Genomic DNA, 18,525 nt, shown 5'->3' with positions numbered 1-18,525 from the left:
ACAAGATCCTAAAAATTACTCAAAACCCTGAATCAGGCAAGTACCAACAATAAATCTGAGTTGCTATGTGAATTCAAACCTCTTTATCAAATCTAGGGGCAACTATTATTTCTACTGCCTTTAAAGCCACTAAAGGAAGTTTCTTTAACCTGAATGCCTATAATTTTGTTTTTTTTCTACTCAGCTCTAAATAAAAATGATTGATATATGTTTGATACAATTTAGGAAGAGTCACAAGTCACTGAAAATAGGTACACCCATCTGCAAATGAGTAGGTTTCTCAACATCGATTATGCCATTAAGGTCAACTCTATTTTGGAATTATTCAAGGGTATTGCATTTCTGAAGGTGCTACTAGTTAAATAGAGACTTATGCCCAAGATTACCATGATGGTACTGTAATAAGTGACTCAGTACACTAAAGTATTGTATTTCTATATTTGGCATTTAAATATGTTCCTCCAGATTGATGTCTACTTATGTGTATCTAGAAAGACTAATATAACAGATAAGCAACTGTCTTTAAAACAATATTCCCATTTTAAGGCTAATCTTTGGTTTGTGGCTGTTTATAACATATGCTGTTATGTGCAAATCTGCCACTCAATCCAGAGTCAGTCCAAAGTCTTTGTTTTAAAAAGGATCATATTATTCCTAGTTGCTGTATGCCAGAATGCTCTTTGGTTTTTGTTTCATAGCAATTTATAACTATGTTACACTGTTTGAAATTTTGCAGTTTGGGTATTAATTATATACATTGGTGAAAAATATACATTCTTAAAATGCTCATACCAATGGTTTCTTATATAATTATTTTCCAGTGGAAATTTATATTGTCCTAAACACAGATCATATTTCCAAAATGTATTACCAGGAAAATCTAACCCAATTAACTAGAATTCTCAGTTAACTAGAATTTTTCCTGACCTTCAAAATGTAACAGAGAAGAAAATACAAAGTGTAGGAAGAGTGAAGGTAAATGGTCAGGCTCCTTCAGGGGCTTTGGAATCTTCCTGAGCATTTGATGTAAATATGATAACTGTGCACATGCACCCAGGTGTTCCTTGGCTATTGTCCGATCTAGATGTATGTGGATACCCACGTACTCCTGGCTTGTCTGACTCACACCCAGGTGTTCCTGGGTTATTGGACTTATGTATAAAAAAGGAATGGCTCTGATCCACAGGGCCCTGGCCCCTGGGATGCCCTGAGGGGGCGGGGCACGGGGAGGCCACTACTGCTGCTGGAGGATGTTGCTGCCAGGGTTCCCAGGATTCCCTGAGAGACCATCACCACTACTGCTGCTGCTGCTGCAGTGGAAGCTGAGGTCTGAGGTCATGTTGGTACAAACCTGTCAACTCTGCCAATGGCTGCCAGGATCTTTCCCAATTACCTGGCTCTCAATCTGCACGTGAGGGGTTTGTGACCCAGTCTGTACAATGGGTTTGAAAGGTCTGAGCCCTAGCCTGACACAAAGAAAACAAAGAATCACTTAAAAAAAAATTTTTTTTTTAAACATATTCGAATAGGCCCTGTACTTGTGATGATACATACCTTTACAGTCTTCACCTTTACACCTCTAAGACAATAAGTGCAAGTTATTATTTATTGTTTATTATAGGCACTGTCCTTTACTCAAATTTGTTTGAAGCTGCTTGTAAAAAAAGGTGCAGATTCTGTAATTCTGTACTTAGTTCTGAATCATCCTCCCAAAATGAATCTTGCAATTTATGGTTTTTGTGTGCCAGGTAAGCCTGTCAGTTCTTACAGCAAACTATAATTATGACACACACATTACTATCTATAGAATACAAACTACCATTTGTTCATTGGCCCTTTCCATTTAGAACCACCACTGGTGTAGGTTCTGAATCCTAGTTCCACCACTTTCTGACTCATCGTCGACAGAGCTAAATAACCTGAATCTTAATTACTTACACGTTTGCAGACATCAAAATGATTTAACATGTGGCAGGCAAGTGGGACTCAATACTGGTATTAGCTTCTTTTTTCTTGTGTTTTCTCAACTGTGGTATATGGCATCTCCTCCTAATCAATATTATCCAAGTTAGAAAACTTAGAGCAATATTTGATTTGTCCTGCTCCATAATCCTTGCCCTGCCAAATGTAATCACTAGCCTAAACCAGTCAATTCTGTTCTAAGAAATATCTCTTAAATTTTGTCACTCCTCTTTATCCTCCTGCCAATGTCCTAGACCAGGCATTTATCATCTTTTGCCTAGATTATGGCAATAGCTTACCTCCATGCCTCAAGACCAGCACTGTCCAAAGAAATATATTGTGGGCCACATGTGTAATTTTAAATTTTCCAGTAGCACTTTTTAAATTAAAGAAAGTGAAAAGAAAGAGAGGGAGTTAATTTTAATAACACACTTCATTTAACCCAATATATCCTACTGCATTTCTCTACCTAGTAAAATTCAACTTATTCTTTGAGGTACAATTCAAATTTCACCTCTTCTGAGAAGGCTTCCAGAAAGACATGAATATCGTAGATTTCAATTGTCTCCCTTGCTTCCTTACTAGCAATTATCAAATTTATTCACCCATACTCACAAAATTATGTTGATTTGTTCCACAGTGACATAGTCATACTGTCTGCTTCAGCTGGGCCCTCACTTCTGCTCATTAACACTTCAGTTTTCTCTTGTTGACTTCCTGTCACATTCCTTCAAGTAGCTGCTCTCAGCTTTTTCTGATCTTCCAATCTAATCACTCACATATCAAGCTCAGGAAAGGACTTTGGTATCCAACTTTCTAATATTTGAGCCCCTGCATTTGATTGATCACATATTTTTTCTTGTTTATCTCAGAATTTCACAATACATGCTCATGGGTTTTTATTATGTATGTTTTTATTGAGGTATAATCAGCATACAATACAGTGCACAGATCTCAAGTGTTCAGTTCAAGGCTGATAACTGTATACACCTAACAACCATACAAAACAAGATATCAAATATTTCCTTTACCCAGAAAGTTCCCTTATGCTCATTTCCAGACCATTCCCTTCCTCTCCACCCCCCTCCTCCAGGCACCACTCTCTGATGTACGTCATATATTTCTTTGTGTTCTTGGGTTTTATGTATTCATGTAAGTGGAATCATACAGTATGTACTTTCATTTCTGGCTTTTTTGCATAACATAGTGTTTTTGAGATGCATTTATTGTTGTATACAGTACTGGCTTGTTCTTTTTTTATTGCTTAACAATATTCCATTGTATGAATATACCACAGTCTATTTTCCTGTTAAAGCTCTTAGCAATTTTAGATTATTAATAAGGCTGCTATAGGTTTTGGTATGTGTTTTCATATCTTTTTGATAAATATCTAAGAGTGCAATTACTGGGTCAGAGGGTAAATGTTTAACTTTATAAACAACTGTCAAACAGTTCTCCAAAGTGTTTGTACTATACTAAATCCTGACAAGCAATGTATGAAAGTTCCAGTTGTTCTACATCCTTCCTGATATTTGGTGGTGTTAGTCTCTGATTTTAGCTGTTCTAATGGGGGTAAAATTACTCATACTTTCTTGATCTTCTTAAGCCACTCCTCAACAGTTCCAAAGAAAGACTCTTTCTCGTTCTACTTTTATTCTTGATCTAAGCTTTCTCCAATTTCCTTTCAGATACGTGTTCATTAACTATTCCCTGTCTTCTGCAGCTTTTGGTGTTTGTCTTCCCTGGATCCTTGCCTTCCAATTCCCTGTGCTGAGCTTCAGATGTGGTGAGGAGTAAGGGCAGAATCAAGGTGAGTAGCTATGGGATGCTACTATAATACTCCAGGTGAGAGATAATGGTGGTTTACATGAGTGTGATAGTGATAGAGGTGGTGAAAAGCAGTAAATTCCAAATGTAGTTTGAAGGTAGAGTTGGCAGGATCTGCTGATGAACTGGATGCACGTGACCTCCATAACTGTACCTATAGCCCTATCCTCTTTCCAAAGTTCTATTGCTCACTTATAAAACTCAATAAAGCTGAATTTATATCCTCTTCTTAAAGCCAATTTTCCAATTTTACCAGTCCTATTGATTCAATTCACTCTCTGAAGAAATACGTTTGAGTACTTACTATGTGCCAGGCACTCTTCTAGGCATTTGGGTTACCTCTATGAAGGAAACACAGTATATCTCTGCTTGTTTTAGGATTACAATCCATTGGGAGAATTAACTACAGTGTAAATTATATGATAACTTAGTAGACGATAAGTGCTTTAGAAAGAAAAATAGAATAGAGTAGGGAGTCTCCTGAGTGTAGAGTGGGAAAATGGCTACAGCTTTAAACAGGGACATCAAGGTAAGCCTCACAGAGCAAAGACTGAATGAAGGAGATGGGAGAGTTACGCAGGAAGAAATCTGGTTGAAGATTGTTCCTGCAAAGGGACTAACCAGTACAGAGACCTAGGCAAGGTGGTACCTAGCATATTCCAGAAACAGGAAGGCATAGGATAGGAAGTTCATAGGTAACAGAAGCCAGATCACATAGGATGTTGAAGGCCGTTATAAAGACTTTATCTGTTACTCTGAGAGACATGGGGAGTTGGCAGAGAGTTGGTTTTTTTTTTTTTTTTGTACCCTCTATTAGGGAAGGGAAAGTCTGGGTCACCTGCTCCCCCATCCCCGTTTGTCCCAGCTAAGCTAGCTTCCCTTTGCGTCCTCTTCTGTGGGTGACAGGGGAGGACCAGGTCGACTGGGGGCATCTGGGACCAGTGGAGGAGGTGAGCAGAGTGTAAGTTGGTTTCAGGGGGGAGAGGTGTGGGGTGCCCAGGGAGGGAAGGGACAGCTAGCATCCTGTTTGCATGCAGTGCCAGGGTAGGGGGCTGTGGCATGTGTCCCAAGGGGCCTGGCGAGCAGACTGTCAGTTACACGTGTGTGAAACGGGGAAGTGCTGGGGTGTTGGATTTCTTAAGGTTTTGCTCCATTCCAACCTGGTCTCCCATTTGCCCCTCCAGGCCACAGCTTGCCTCATCTGTGGTATGACCAGGTATTCGACTATTCAGGCTGCAAGGGAGTGGAAGAAGGGAGGCCAGGACTGGGAGTGGGGACATTGGAGGAAAGCTAGGGGTAGCACATGAGCAAGGTTAGAACCCCAGCAGGTGGTTACCATTACCAAAACCATAGTTTAGCCAACCTGGAGCTATACTGTGTCTTGCGCTAAACATTCCTTTCTCTCCATGCCTCTGACTCCCCTTTGTCCCCCCACCCTCCCAATCCTGGCTGCTTGCCAATCTGACTTCTCGCCATCAGCCTCCTGGTGGGCGTCATTCTCGCGTCTGTTCTTGTCTTCACTGGGGGGGGGGCCTGGGAGCCCAGTGTGGACAGTGACAGGAGGCCAATGCCCACGCTAACTGCTGGCAGCCAAAGTCGCTGCCATCCCATGGGCAGTGGGGTCAGGGGCACCTACAGCTGGGATAACTGGTGGACCTGGAGCTGCTGTCAGATGATGCACTTCAGCTCAGGAGTAGTGACCTGCTTAGCTCTCTTGATGACTCCCAAGACCTGCTGCTGGTGCTCTTGTGAGAGGTAGGGCAGGACCTGGGCACAAATCCTATTCAGCCTCTTGACGATTTTAGCCTGCTTGTACATCTTGATGTTCAGTCTGTAGGAGATCTCATAGTACATGTCACTTCTCACTGGCCAGATTGTCACATTTGAGATTCAGGCTATGATACTGAGCCTGCGGCACTTGAAATTCGCCTGAAATTCGTCTTTGATGAGGTCACAGGAGTCAGAGGTGATGAATCTAAGTTGCTGGGGTAGGTGCAATGAGCCCCAGATTCCCAGCGCCCTTCCTCTGGGCCAAGCTCTTCTGGGAGGGATGTGCCTCGGATCGCCCCCTCCCCCCAGCCCTGAAAGCAGCCCCAGCTACAGGTGCCTGGAGGGGCTCCTGGAACACCCAGGCCCAAGGCCAATGCCATTGGAAACCCTGCCTAGCTGGGGGGGGTGGGGGGGGTGCCAGGCAGGGAGCTGGGGAGGGGGCTAGTACTGAGATTTGAGGAGATAAGTGACAATATAACATACAAGCATATTTCAAAATGTTCATGGAAAGATTTGTATTATCTTTCAATTCTATTTTTCCATGAACTTTTTGAAGTACCATTATTTTAAAAGAATTGCTCTGGCCACTATGTTGAGAACAGACAGAACATGGGATAGGACAGAAGGTGCCAAGGGTGCCAACGGTGCCAAGGATAGGAGAATGGGTAGGGGGTGGGATGGAGGGAGGGTACCAAGTGTGAAAGCAGAAAGACAAGGAAGGAAGCTTCTGCAGAAATCTAGGTCAGAGACAATGGTGGCTAAGGCTAGAGTGCTAGCAGTAGAAACAAAAGGAAATTATAGGCTTTTGAACATACTTTGACAATAGACTCAAAATTTTAATATCTGTTATTACATTGCACAAAAAATAAATCTTAAAAAGCAAACTCCATTTTGAGTTCTACTACATAAATTTAGATTTCCAGGGCATAGACTAGATTGCATCTCTTATATTTACCTCTTTATTTAGAAGCTGTTTTTTATTTTTCTCATTTCCCTTTTCATATAACCTTTGTGGTATGGAGTAACACCTGCTTTAGTTCTTTAATATATCTTTGTGGGGGGGAACTTCATTACAGCAAAGAAGATGACCTTCTTTATATGTCAATAAATTTGTACGTATGTTACTATATACACCAATAAATTTAATCTTGAAAGTAGTAAAATACTATGCAAAAGAACAGTGTCCAGGTAAACAGTGTATTGTACATCTGCTATGAAGAGATTTCAAAGAAATTCTGACATCCACAATTTGAGAAAATAGCTTTAGATCAAAAACTTAATTATGTAGACATGGGAGCATATTCCAAACAGAATGTATCTTTGTAAATTCATATTGCCATTCAATTGGTAGGCTAAATACAAAGAGAGAGCACGCATTTTGCTAAATGCAAGAGCTCATGGGATAGCTGCACAGTTTGCCAATTTGACACAGTACATTAGGGTCTGGAAGTAAGAAACAATAAACAACCACCGTAATACATCAAACTTTCAGAAGGAGAGAACAGATCTATGGTCACTAGAGGTGGGAAAGGGGGAGGGGGAGGGAGAAACTGGGTAATGGACACAAAGAACAATTACAATTTGTAATGATGAACATGCTAATAGTATTGATTTTATCATCACATATTATACACAAATACTGATAGTCAACTCTGTACTCCATAAATATGTATACTCAGTTATGCTTCAAGTGTAAAAATAAATTTTTTTAATTAAAAAAAGAAACATAACATTAGCATGATAATTCAGTATGGTGATCTATTTGGAAGTAGTCCAAATTTGATTTTCATATTCAGTCATTCTTACGGTGTTTCTGGTAGAAAGGACAAACTTCTTTTTTTATTTTTTATTTTTTTCTTTATTATTATTATTTTTTGTTTGTTTTTTTGTTTTTTTGTTTTTTGTCTTTTTTTTTTTTTTTCTTTTTTGTCTTTTTTGTGACCAGCACTCAGCCAGTGAAGAAAGGACAAACTTCTACACGTTAGGTTAGCTTTGTTCCCTGGCTGTATTATGCCAGGTTAAGACTTCATTCCACGGTTACAAAAACAGTCATCAGGCCAACAACAATGAGGAAATCCTCAAAATAAATTAAAGCCTTTGATTAGTATGCACGACTCATGGCAAATGTGTCTCTGGCAACACTACCAAATCATGTTACAAACAGAGAAAATCCGTTCATTTTTCTGAATTTTTCACTGATGACAAAGATCATATGGACATTAAAACACCTTTGACTTAGCAATATAAGTGACAAAAGCAAACATGTAGTAAGGCCAAGGGAAAGAAGCCCTAGGGTATCTTAGCACCCATCCAAGTAACACATAATTGGTAGCAGAGATTATTCTCAGAGGCATGATGAAATCAGAGAAAGACACCCTGTCTGACCTCTTATAGAACATTTCAGAAGCAAAACAATCAAATAAGGAATGCTTTCAATAACAATGGTGTACAAAGTAAATGAGTTCCCTTTGATCAGAGTGGTGGAACTAGGTAACTGAATCCTCAGCAAGCTATTGAAATATGCAATAATTAAGGAGCCCTTCAAGTTTACTTCAATGGTTGGTCTTAAGTTGAAAAGAAGACAGAATTCTATCCTACATGCTAATGATTATTTAACAGATGTGGAAATCCCACTGTTCTTTCTCTCCTCTCCTTCTTAAAGAATGTCAAGAAGAATTTTCTTTAAAGTAGAATACTCTAGATGTCTAATCCATTTATGTATGCAAGCAGGAAATGTATTTTCTGAGTACTATATTTTACTTAATAGACAGTAATCTGGATGCTTAAAAGGGCACTACAAAAATAGACACTGATTTAAGATAAAAAGTTTAAAAACATACTGGCAAATTACAATTGTTATGAGGTACATTGATTTCTTGAGATATTTGGTTTTATAGTTTTCTTTAAAAAATTCTATTGTTCAATAACCAACATAGTTACAATACTACATTATACTCTCAGAACTTGAAATAGCTGCTTCTGAATCGTAATTATGAGAAATTCAATGATAGAAAATTCTTGATTATTTGTCGTAATTGGATGTGGATATGACTAAAATTCACATATAATTTAGTTTGTATCTTCAGTCTTCATAGCCAATGCACCTATTATAAGAGAAGAACTGATTTATTACTTTCTCAGTTCTTTGGTTCTATTATCTTAGAGGATAGAAAAAATTCTAGGGGTAGGAAAACCAAGTAAAAATAGGTGGTAATCAAAAGATCCTCATAATCTCTTATGATTCAGTCCTATCCCATTAGTATCTACACTTTACAAATTATGAAATATAAAGTCTTTACTAATAATAAAACTAAACATATTAATAAAGGCTATTGCTTTATTCTAGTGATGGTCTAATTACACATGAATACTAATTCAAATTGGAACTTTTCACACACTGTGGGTAAAAACTCAAACCAAAAGGGAAATGTTTCAAATACGGGAGATAAATATGATTACACATACTCATTTAAGATATTTATACTGTAATGCAGGAATATGCAATTCAAAAAGAGATATAATAGCAAGGAGAGGGAATAAACTTGTTTATTTAAAAATTACCATGGCACAAAAATATTTGACATTTCTGTGAAGTGAAAAGAAGGAACAGATGTTTATATCATTGCAGGAGTTACTACAGCTCACCTACCAGATGGAGAACATGTACTGAAGCCTTCCTTTACAGATTATAAAACTGGAACCAAAGCCATGCTGTAATGACAGGGCAGTTTAGCCATTCATTAACTCATGAAACAAATGTGTATTAAATATTTACTATGTGTCAAGAACTGTGGTAGTCTCAGAGATACTGTAACAAATAAAACAAGGAAGGAACTGGGAATGCTCAGCCTTGTGAAAAGAAGAATCAAAATGTGACAAGACATGTATTCTTACGTTTGTTGAAAAGGTGTCCTTTAACAGAAAGACTGGACTTGTTTTGTGTGGAAGTTAAAGGGAGCATACAGTACAGTAATAAGGAACCTTCAAACACTTTAAGCTGGCTAAAAATAAAAGAAGCTGCCTCATGAAGTAGCTAATCCCTATCCAATGGTTCAAAAAAAAAGACCAGAAAATCATACACCAGGGATCCTCTAGATAAGATTCCTGAGCCATGGGAGGGGCTGCAATGGAGGCTCTTTCAGTTCTAAGGCCCTTATGATCCAAGCAATGTTTTAGTAAAATCAATGGAGATGAAGAATATATGGGAGAAAGAATGAACAGCAGCAGGGAAGGATGTGGGAGCAGCTGAAACATGAAGGCATGAAGACCTGAGTGAAGGAGATAGCTCTGGGAATAAAGGGATAGACACTGACTATTTCAAAAGAAAAATCAATAAAAACTATAACTTTGGAAATGCTTTTTAATCAATAAGGGCTTAGAGAAATGTTAAGCATTAAGACATTTTTAATAGCTTTTTTTCCCTAGCACATGCTTTACACACTGAAGGCACTCATTACATGTTTGCCTCCCGTTTTTTTGTATTTGTCCCAGATCAAAAGATACTTACAATTTGTGTGAATAACTTCATTTCTTCATCCAGTAAAATATGGGTAATGGCAACTGCCCTAGCTGCAGCATAGTATTGTTATAGGAGTCGATTAATACGAAACTTATGAAAATGGTTAATTTTTCATTTAAAGAAATGACTTTTTAAAATTATAGAATTATATACAGTAAAAAGTGAAAGTCCCCCTTTCCCCTGTCTAATCCTAAATCCTGAGATAACCAATTGTACCAGAGTAATATCTTGAAATATTAATCAAGGTAACCCATCATCACTCCTGCTGCCTTTTTTCCCTTGTACCTTTCTCCGTCTTCTGAGTACACAGTATCTCAGGAAAAAGTTGTTATAGCAGAAGCAGAGTATAAACAAATTCTTGATCTTTGAGTTTCAAAAGCTTAGACTTATACAAGAAACAAAAAGGTTGTGGAAGAATTCCTGAGTATTCAGAGTTAATTTTTCTAGCACCCACCCAGTCCCTTAACCCCACAGTACTAAGATTGAATGGCTGGAGGAGAAGAGAATTAAGCCCGGTGTAGATGTGTTGAGAAGGAGCCCTGCCACATACTGTGCCCCCAAACCCCCCAGAGTTGGATATAATAATGGAAACAAAAGATGAACCCAAAAGTGGCGAGATCTTACCCTCTTCCCAGCACTGTGAAGTGGCCCAAGAGTAAAGATGATGTGTATGGTGTTTAGGCAGATAAAACTTGAGACACCCTCAAAGAAACAACCCACTCCCACCCCCAACCCCACCGTGCCCAGTGTGTCACGGGGGGCAGCCATACATTTTATGTGAGTCAAAAAGGGGCATGGAAATGACTAAGAGGAGCAAAATTCAGAGAGGTCTTGTGATTAACGTGGATACATGAGACAGAAGTGTTTGGCACGGACTCATGAACAGAGACGTGTATAGGTCTCAATGGATAAAGAAGGTGAGGAGATGAAGGGAACAGATGCTTTCTCATTGTGTTAGTCAGCTTGGGCTGCTAGTGGCTTAAACAACAGACATTTATTTCTCACAATTCTGGAGGATGGAAGCCCAAGGTCAAGGTGCCAGCTGATTTGGTTCCTGGTGAGGGCCCTCTTCTTGGCTTGCAGATGGCCATCTTCTCACTGTGTCCTTGCATGGCAGATAAAGAGTTCTTGGAAGTCTTCTTTCTAAGGGCACTAATCCTAACGTGAGGCGCCCCCTGTCATGACTTCATCTAAACCTAATTACCTCCCAAAGGCCCCATCTCCAAATACTGGCAGTTAGGGCCTCAATACATAAATTTTGGGAGGGCACAATTCAGTCCACAGTACTCATTATACTGTAACACTTTTGCAATCCTATTCCTAGAATGGGATTAGAAAGTTGACAAGAAACCCTGATGTGATTATGTCTACCTGAAGAGTTGCTACCACCTGATGGAATGGGGTGGTAGAAACTCTTTCTCAAAAGAGTTTCCCAAGAGTTGCTCAAAATTAAAACTTACTTCACCCTAAAAGAATAAATATGCTTATATTTTTTATATAGCCTGAGGTTTGCATAGACACACACAGTTTTTGAAAATGCAATCAATCTTTATATTTAGTTTGGCAAATTGCTTTTTTATCCACTACACAATAGAGCATAGGTATCTTTTCAAGTTAGTATGTATATATGTATTCTCTCACACACACACTGTTTATACATATATATATATACAGTATGTCTCATATATACTTTTTAAAGTTCATTCTTTTATAATAACTGAATGGTATTATTGTACAGCAGGAATTCTCTTTTGATTGGCATGTAGGTTGCTTCTAATATCCACATAGTACTTAAATTTTTAATCACTTATATAACTATTTGTATAGAATACATCAGAGAAATGGGATACTAAGTCATAGCTTACTCACATAAACAGTTTTGATAGGTACGATAAAAGGTTTTCTCATTAAAATTTTTTAATATTTTTATCACACAAATATTACACACTTAATATAAAAACTCAGAAATACAGAAATATAGAAAAATAAATAAAACAAAACAAAACAAAAGAACAATAACCACCCATAATCCATATACCCAGAGGCAGTTTACTTTGTTTCTTTAGGAAAAGAGGAAAACAAAAACTATCCTTAATCCATATACCCAGAGGCAGTTTCACTTTTCTTTCCTGTCTTTCTCCTGTACAAATATAGTCACAACTGGGATCACCCTGAACAGTTCTGTTCTGCTATTTTCCATGTATCATCACGTCATAAGCATTTTCCTACATCATTATATATTTGAAAGTATTTTTAAACTGTCAAGAGCTATAAAGATATGAATTAACTTTTTAAAACACTTTAATTTAGGTATTATTTATATGCTATAAACTTTGTAATTTTGAAATTTGAATTCATAAGTTGAACAATTTTAAATAAATCTACAGAGTTGTACAAGCATCACCCAAACTATTTCTAGAAATTTCCATCAATGCTGTTTGGAATATACCACCTTATGTTCCATTTTTTCAATTAATAGTAATTGTTAAATTCTCTTTGGGTCTTAAATTTGTCTATCACTTTTTTTCCTATTTGTAGATAGTGACAGAAAAGGCCAGAAGGTACAACCAGTTGGAAGAGTTCTTCAAATTAAATTAGGCTTTCTTTATAGAAGACCAGTTCTTTGCACAAGAGAGATGAATGTATCCTATCCTATAATACTTTTAAAATATGTACATATATTAACCAAATGGAGAGACTATCTCAAAAACATTGTCTTCTCTGACAAGTTGTGTCTTTGCCCACTTTTCTTCTGTAATGATGTTTGTTTTATTATTGTTATTTAATATTTTGTTTTCCCCTTCTCTTTCATTCAAGCAGGATTTGTTCATTTATGAGCCCTACTGCCTTGTTTTCCTTGCAGTACCATCAGAACTGCTGCTACATATGTGGTGCTAGCCCATGGGAATTGGAGAAGCAGCATGAAACAGATGTGATGCTTGTCAGTTTTATTCCTGCTGCTCCTGAGAAGGAAGTCCTTTGTTCAAGAACAGAGCAGGCATGACCACCCACTGATGGCATTAACCAGTAGGAAAGAACAAGTGAAACTGTGCCTTTGCTTCCCTTGAAAATCTCTCTTCCCTAGCAGAGTGATTGCATTAGCTTCACTCTGTTGCTTCTGCTGGCATTACTGGGAAATCACTGTTTGCAGGAGCAGCAGCAAAGGTGGAATTAAACTCCAGTAGCCAAAGTTTTGAAATATTAAATGGCTGAATCACCTTTGGAATGTAATCCATTCTCAATTTAATGTTAAAGAAGAAATTTGAGAAAAAACTGTAAAATATGTATTATTATTCCAATTGTCCTTGTATACTATAATGTTGCCAGAATTGAGCCGTTGTGTGTGTTTGTGTGTGTGTGTGTGTGTGTGTGTGTGTGTGTGTGGATATACTGTGGGAACAGTTACTCTTGACAGAATTAAATTATGAAGATTCCCAATTTTCCATTTCTCAGATTAATTTTCAATAAAAGCATGTACTTTAATGTAATTCTGAATGAAATAAAGCTTAAAATGACCTGTGGAGTGAAAAAACTTGATAAAAATGAAAAGAATTCATCAAACCTTGGGCATTAAAAAAATCAATAGAAAATCTTAGTTTAGTATAGGGTACTTGCATAAGGTACACATTTTTCTCCCCAATTCAGGCTATCATGTTGCCATTTTCTGACTTTGCTTTTAGAAAGTAATCTTAGAAAGGCAGGTAAATATGTTCAGGAGAACAAATGTTTGAATTCTAAAAAGAATAAAGAATCATTTGATTAATGGTTACTATTTTATTGTAATTAAACAAAAGAAGCATGATCTGAGTAAGAACCAAAGAATAAGAAACTCCTCATTTCTATGGAAACAAGGAAAATTACTCCCTTCAGGGGTTTTAAGGAAATTTTTGCGTTATACTACTTTTGACAAATTCAATTTAAATAATTCTCTCCTGTGTAATGTATTATTCTCAGGATTAATTAATATATATAAATATAAACTACTTTTAAAATGTAAGTTAATATAAACACTACAAAATCTTTATGGTGGATTGACATGAGGGTTGATTTTCAAAAAATGAAACTAAGCAATAAAGAAAATAAGAAAGAAAGAGAACAAAATAGAAAATGCAAAGAGTAATATTAAAGAACAATGTAACTGGACTGGAGACTCACTGGTCACAGCTGACACCCTGGAGAATTATGATGCCGACCAAGTTGCATTAAATTCCAAGCCTCATTGATTATGCCTTAAATAACCATAAGGGTGGAACAGCATGGGCATTTGGATTATTGTTTTACATTATAATTTTGGATATGATACTTTTCTCTAGTGAAACTATCAATTTTCCCCTCTTTAGAATAAGATCTTAAATAAGGAAACATTAGGCTTTAAAGCTTCTCAGGAAGAAGCCTAAAAACTGATTTATATCTAACGACAAATCAGGACAAGGGGTCTGAGAGCTGATACTACAGAAACACAGAATTATTATTTACATTAGGAGAAATACTGTCATGTTGGCATTTTGTACTATATTATAATAAGATTAAAACTGTTATCTTTTTCATTTTGTTCCACTGATGAGATTAATACCAACTGTCTTTACTAAAGAGCAGCTACACAGGCTTTTTATGCATTTACATCCCCAATCTACTTTCTCTTACTCAATTGATGTACGGTATCTTTTCAGAAACAACATCTTTCAGCTTTGCCATTTTTATCACCTTCATCTAGAGTGCCTGCTGGCAAATCAGCAGCATGTCAGAAATGGGTGAGGAACATGAAGATATACAAGTGTGAATTTCATGAAGCCTGATGCTCCTACCATGCCATATATTTTTGGCCACTAAAACACTATAAGTACTTAGCTTCAACACCCCATGTTGTGCATCTCATCCCAGTAGCAATTACAGCTAGAGTCCAGCTGTAAAAACCTGATGGAGATGCTGTGCAGATTCAAAGGACCAAAAGCACAATTCATTAGGAGCGCTTCACTTGTTTTCTGAAGAGTTTTCGCTACAGGCGTGTACTGACCGGGCAGGATCATTCTCATTCTTTCCTCTTCTACACTCCATTGAGGGCAAACTACTGAAAAGTAACCCAGAAACTCAAGATTACCTCAGATGCCATTTAAACCCTTCCTTAATACATTAAAGGGAAATCATATTGTAGCCATAGATGAAAGCACCACGAGGTAACAGGCAAGCCTGCCTAGCCTCTCTACAAGTTCTCTCTCTTTGTGATACTCTGAAGAAACTGAATCAATCAGATCAAGCCGGAACTAAATTAGAATTGCAACTCAGAAATGGGCAGGTTAGAAATTTTGATTATTATATATATTTACTCAGAAAGAAGTATAAACATATGAATGGTGTAGACATCTAGGTAAAAGTGTTTCTAATGCACATAAAGCCTTCATGTGCACACACAGAGGACTGTATCAATTCAGAAGTGATTCTGATTCTCAGCTTGGGTGGTGACAGTGTAGCAGCTGTAGGTTGGTGGGGAAAGCAGAGGTGGGTACAAGGTGGAGAGGTATGTGAGTCTGCACCTGTCTGCCCTGGGGTGCTGAACAGAATCTGTGCAGTGCAAAGAGGGAGACTGTAGTTTGAACTCCAACTACCATAATTTTGTGCCTGTGGCTTCTCTTTGAGCCTCACTGGATAGAGACAATATGCAGATTAAACAGAGCAGGAGCCAAATTTATCAGTATGGAAGACTATTATTAATAGGGTCTTGCTTAGGGTTCTTTGTGAATGATGGCTTAAATAAGACCCTAGTCCTTTTTTAAAAGAAATAAGTATTTTAAAATATTGATTAAGGGCGAGCCCAGCTTATTTAACAAAATGTGAAAAATAAACACAATTGTAGAAATTCAAACACATTATAATTTACTGATAGATAATAATTTTAATGAAGCTCAGAGTGCTTAGTTCACACAAACAAGTGATTAGAGTTGGCATATGAACAATAAATAGGGTTTCAGTTAAGAAATGTGCTAATCATACTGTATAGTTTTGATAATATCCTTTTGAAATTTGCAGTTTGATCTGACTAGTATAAACAATTGACTTATAAACAGATAATCATTAGATATAATGTTTAGTAAAGATGAGAGAAGGCATTTCATTTTTATTTTACATGAAATCTTAAAATTTTGATTTAAGGTTCTCCAAAAAACACCCCAAAGAAAACACAAACAGAACCCAGGAAAATTCTGTAGAAAGGAGATAATGTCTGGTAACTATTTAACAACTCATTCTTAGCACATATTAGATAAATGATATTTAAAAACTGGCTGCAGGAACAAATGAATCATTGATTAAATGAATATTGCTTCTAGTGTACATCCCTACTTTCTTTCCCTTGCTATTTTCTAGGAACTATCTGACGAAGAAAAGAAGCATGGTGTGTATGCACATTTTACCTACCTCAGCATGACTCAGGATATTTAAATGTTTCTGTATGTCTACCAGTTATGCTTTTCTATGCCCATTCTTACTATAATAACATGGTGTTGGTGTGGCCAACATTTCATCTACAGGAGTGGGTCGTCGTTTCAACGTTTGCCTTACAATGTAATGTGGGTATTCTCTTACGATTTCCCAAGTTAATCCAACAAAGTATTGGCTACAGGGGAGTGGGAAGGGGGAAAAGACACTTAAGCTTCAAGGAAAGCCTATAGTACCTGGTATTAAGACCTTAAGTGTCAATACTTGAGTAAAACTTTTAAGAGATGTTACCATTCTCTAAACATAAAGTTTTTAGTGATTCTTTAAAAAAATTTTTTTTTACTTTTTAAATTGGGCAATTCATGCTTATGAATTCTAATGACCAAATGATTTCACCAATTACTTGTTGTATTCAATTTTGGAATAGTTTACATAGCTGAGTTTGTAATGCAATAAACTATGCCTGAATGGTCTGTTTACTTCACTGCAAGTTACAAGGAAAAGCTTGCTTCTTAAAGGACTTGTCTCTTTGAAATGCACAAAGTGGCAAAAAGCCAAGGGAAGCTGGTGCTTAAGCAACCAAGACTGAGCAGGGCCTGTGTGCATTTCAATCTCAGCCGACCGAAGTAAATGTTATTGGAGCTTTTGTGCTGTAAAATTGCTGCTTTCATGCCCACTGCATCTGACAATAGGAATCCTTGGTCTACTAGGAAGGAGGGAGGTTGTTGTGCCTTCTAGACAGATTTCTACATTCCTAAGAAAAGGGTGGGGAAGTGGGGTAAAACTTCTGCTGCTCTTAATGGGCTACGGACAATGAGACTCGAGTTGGTGGTGCATCTGGACAGAGAGAGACTAAACAGAAAAAAATGTATTACTGTTGTTACTTTTTGCATTAAGCATTGGGACCTGGGAAGTTATTCTTTCAGAATCTCTTCTTTGTAAAAAAAAAATTAAATTCTGGAGAGTAGTAGATTAATGACTTAAATTTTTAAATTTAATTTTCAGAAAATTATGAAAATATACTTTACAAATCATAAAATCAAGATCAATTAATACATTATTGCAACAATAATATGAAGGGCAACAATTTAAAATGCATATAATGAATATAAATTAACAATGAATATGTTATTTACTAGTACCTTCACTCAATGCTCATTTATTGAGTACCTACTATGAACCAGGCACATAATTTCATTTCTAAAATTGCAGTTTTAAATGTATGTTAGGCTCCAAATCTATTTTTAAGCTCTAAGCCATACAGATAATTTTTTCTTTAAATATACTGAAAATAATTGTTTAAAGCATCTACTGCTACTATCAGGCAACTAACTGATTTTTTTTCAGAATTATACTAACAATGTCTACCATATAAGCATAATGTTTTAAATAAGACTCAAATAGTATTACAGTTAATGGGGAAACAAGAGACAAACAATATTTCTTGATTAAAAAAAACTAAACCTTCCTGATACGTTGTCAAAGGTTACAACATACAGTCAAATTTATACTGGATATAAAAAAAAAAAATGTACTGAACAATACACAATGATTTGGATTTGCTTGCCTCATTTAGTCATAGACTAATTCTATTAGAATGGTTTATGTTAATTATGCCCTTACTTTCCATTTACCATACATTTTCAGCATGCACTCACATGGCCATTAATGTGAGCTAAGTAACTAACCACGTTCATTGCTTTTTTTTTGCAAGACCGGGGATATTACTGCATTGTATGCTTGAGGCATAAAAAATAGAGACCACAATAGTTCCGCCTCCCTATTCCTTTTTCCTTAACCTTTCAAGCTGTTCAATGTTTTGGCTTTAGAAACAGTGAAGAAAAAGAGCAATGTAAATCATGCAAAAGGAAGAAAGCTTAAAAGAAAAAGGAGGCAGCAGAAATAGAAAATTAAAGCTACAAAAAGACAAATTAGACACTGTCTCCTCTTTTCAAGTACTCGTGATATGATGAAGTGGGCTTTGTATCAGAATTCTTGAGGTTATTTTTTCTCTA

At 36.9% G+C, this 18,525-nt stretch overlaps 1 protein-coding gene and 1 pseudogene across 2 annotated transcripts in view; both read right to left on the bottom strand.

Moving 5' to 3' along the window:
• The window catches only part of TENM3 (teneurin transmembrane protein 3), a 335,936-nt gene that overhangs the window by 208,816 nt on the left and 108,595 nt on the right, over positions 1 to 18,525 (bottom strand). The window lies entirely within an intron of this gene.
• The window catches only part of LOC134361712 (TLE family member 5-like), a 29,447-nt pseudogene continuing 16,080 nt past the window's right edge, over positions 5,159 to 18,525 (bottom strand).

This window comes from Cynocephalus volans, chromosome 13 (assembly GCF_027409185.1).
Source record: "Cynocephalus volans isolate mCynVol1 chromosome 13, mCynVol1.pri, whole genome shotgun sequence".
In the NCBI taxonomy this organism is placed as follows: domain Eukaryota; kingdom Metazoa; phylum Chordata; class Mammalia; order Dermoptera; family Cynocephalidae; genus Cynocephalus; species Cynocephalus volans.
The sequence above is the reverse complement of the archived record's forward strand: the minus strand, read 5'-3'. Positions and strand labels throughout refer to the sequence as shown.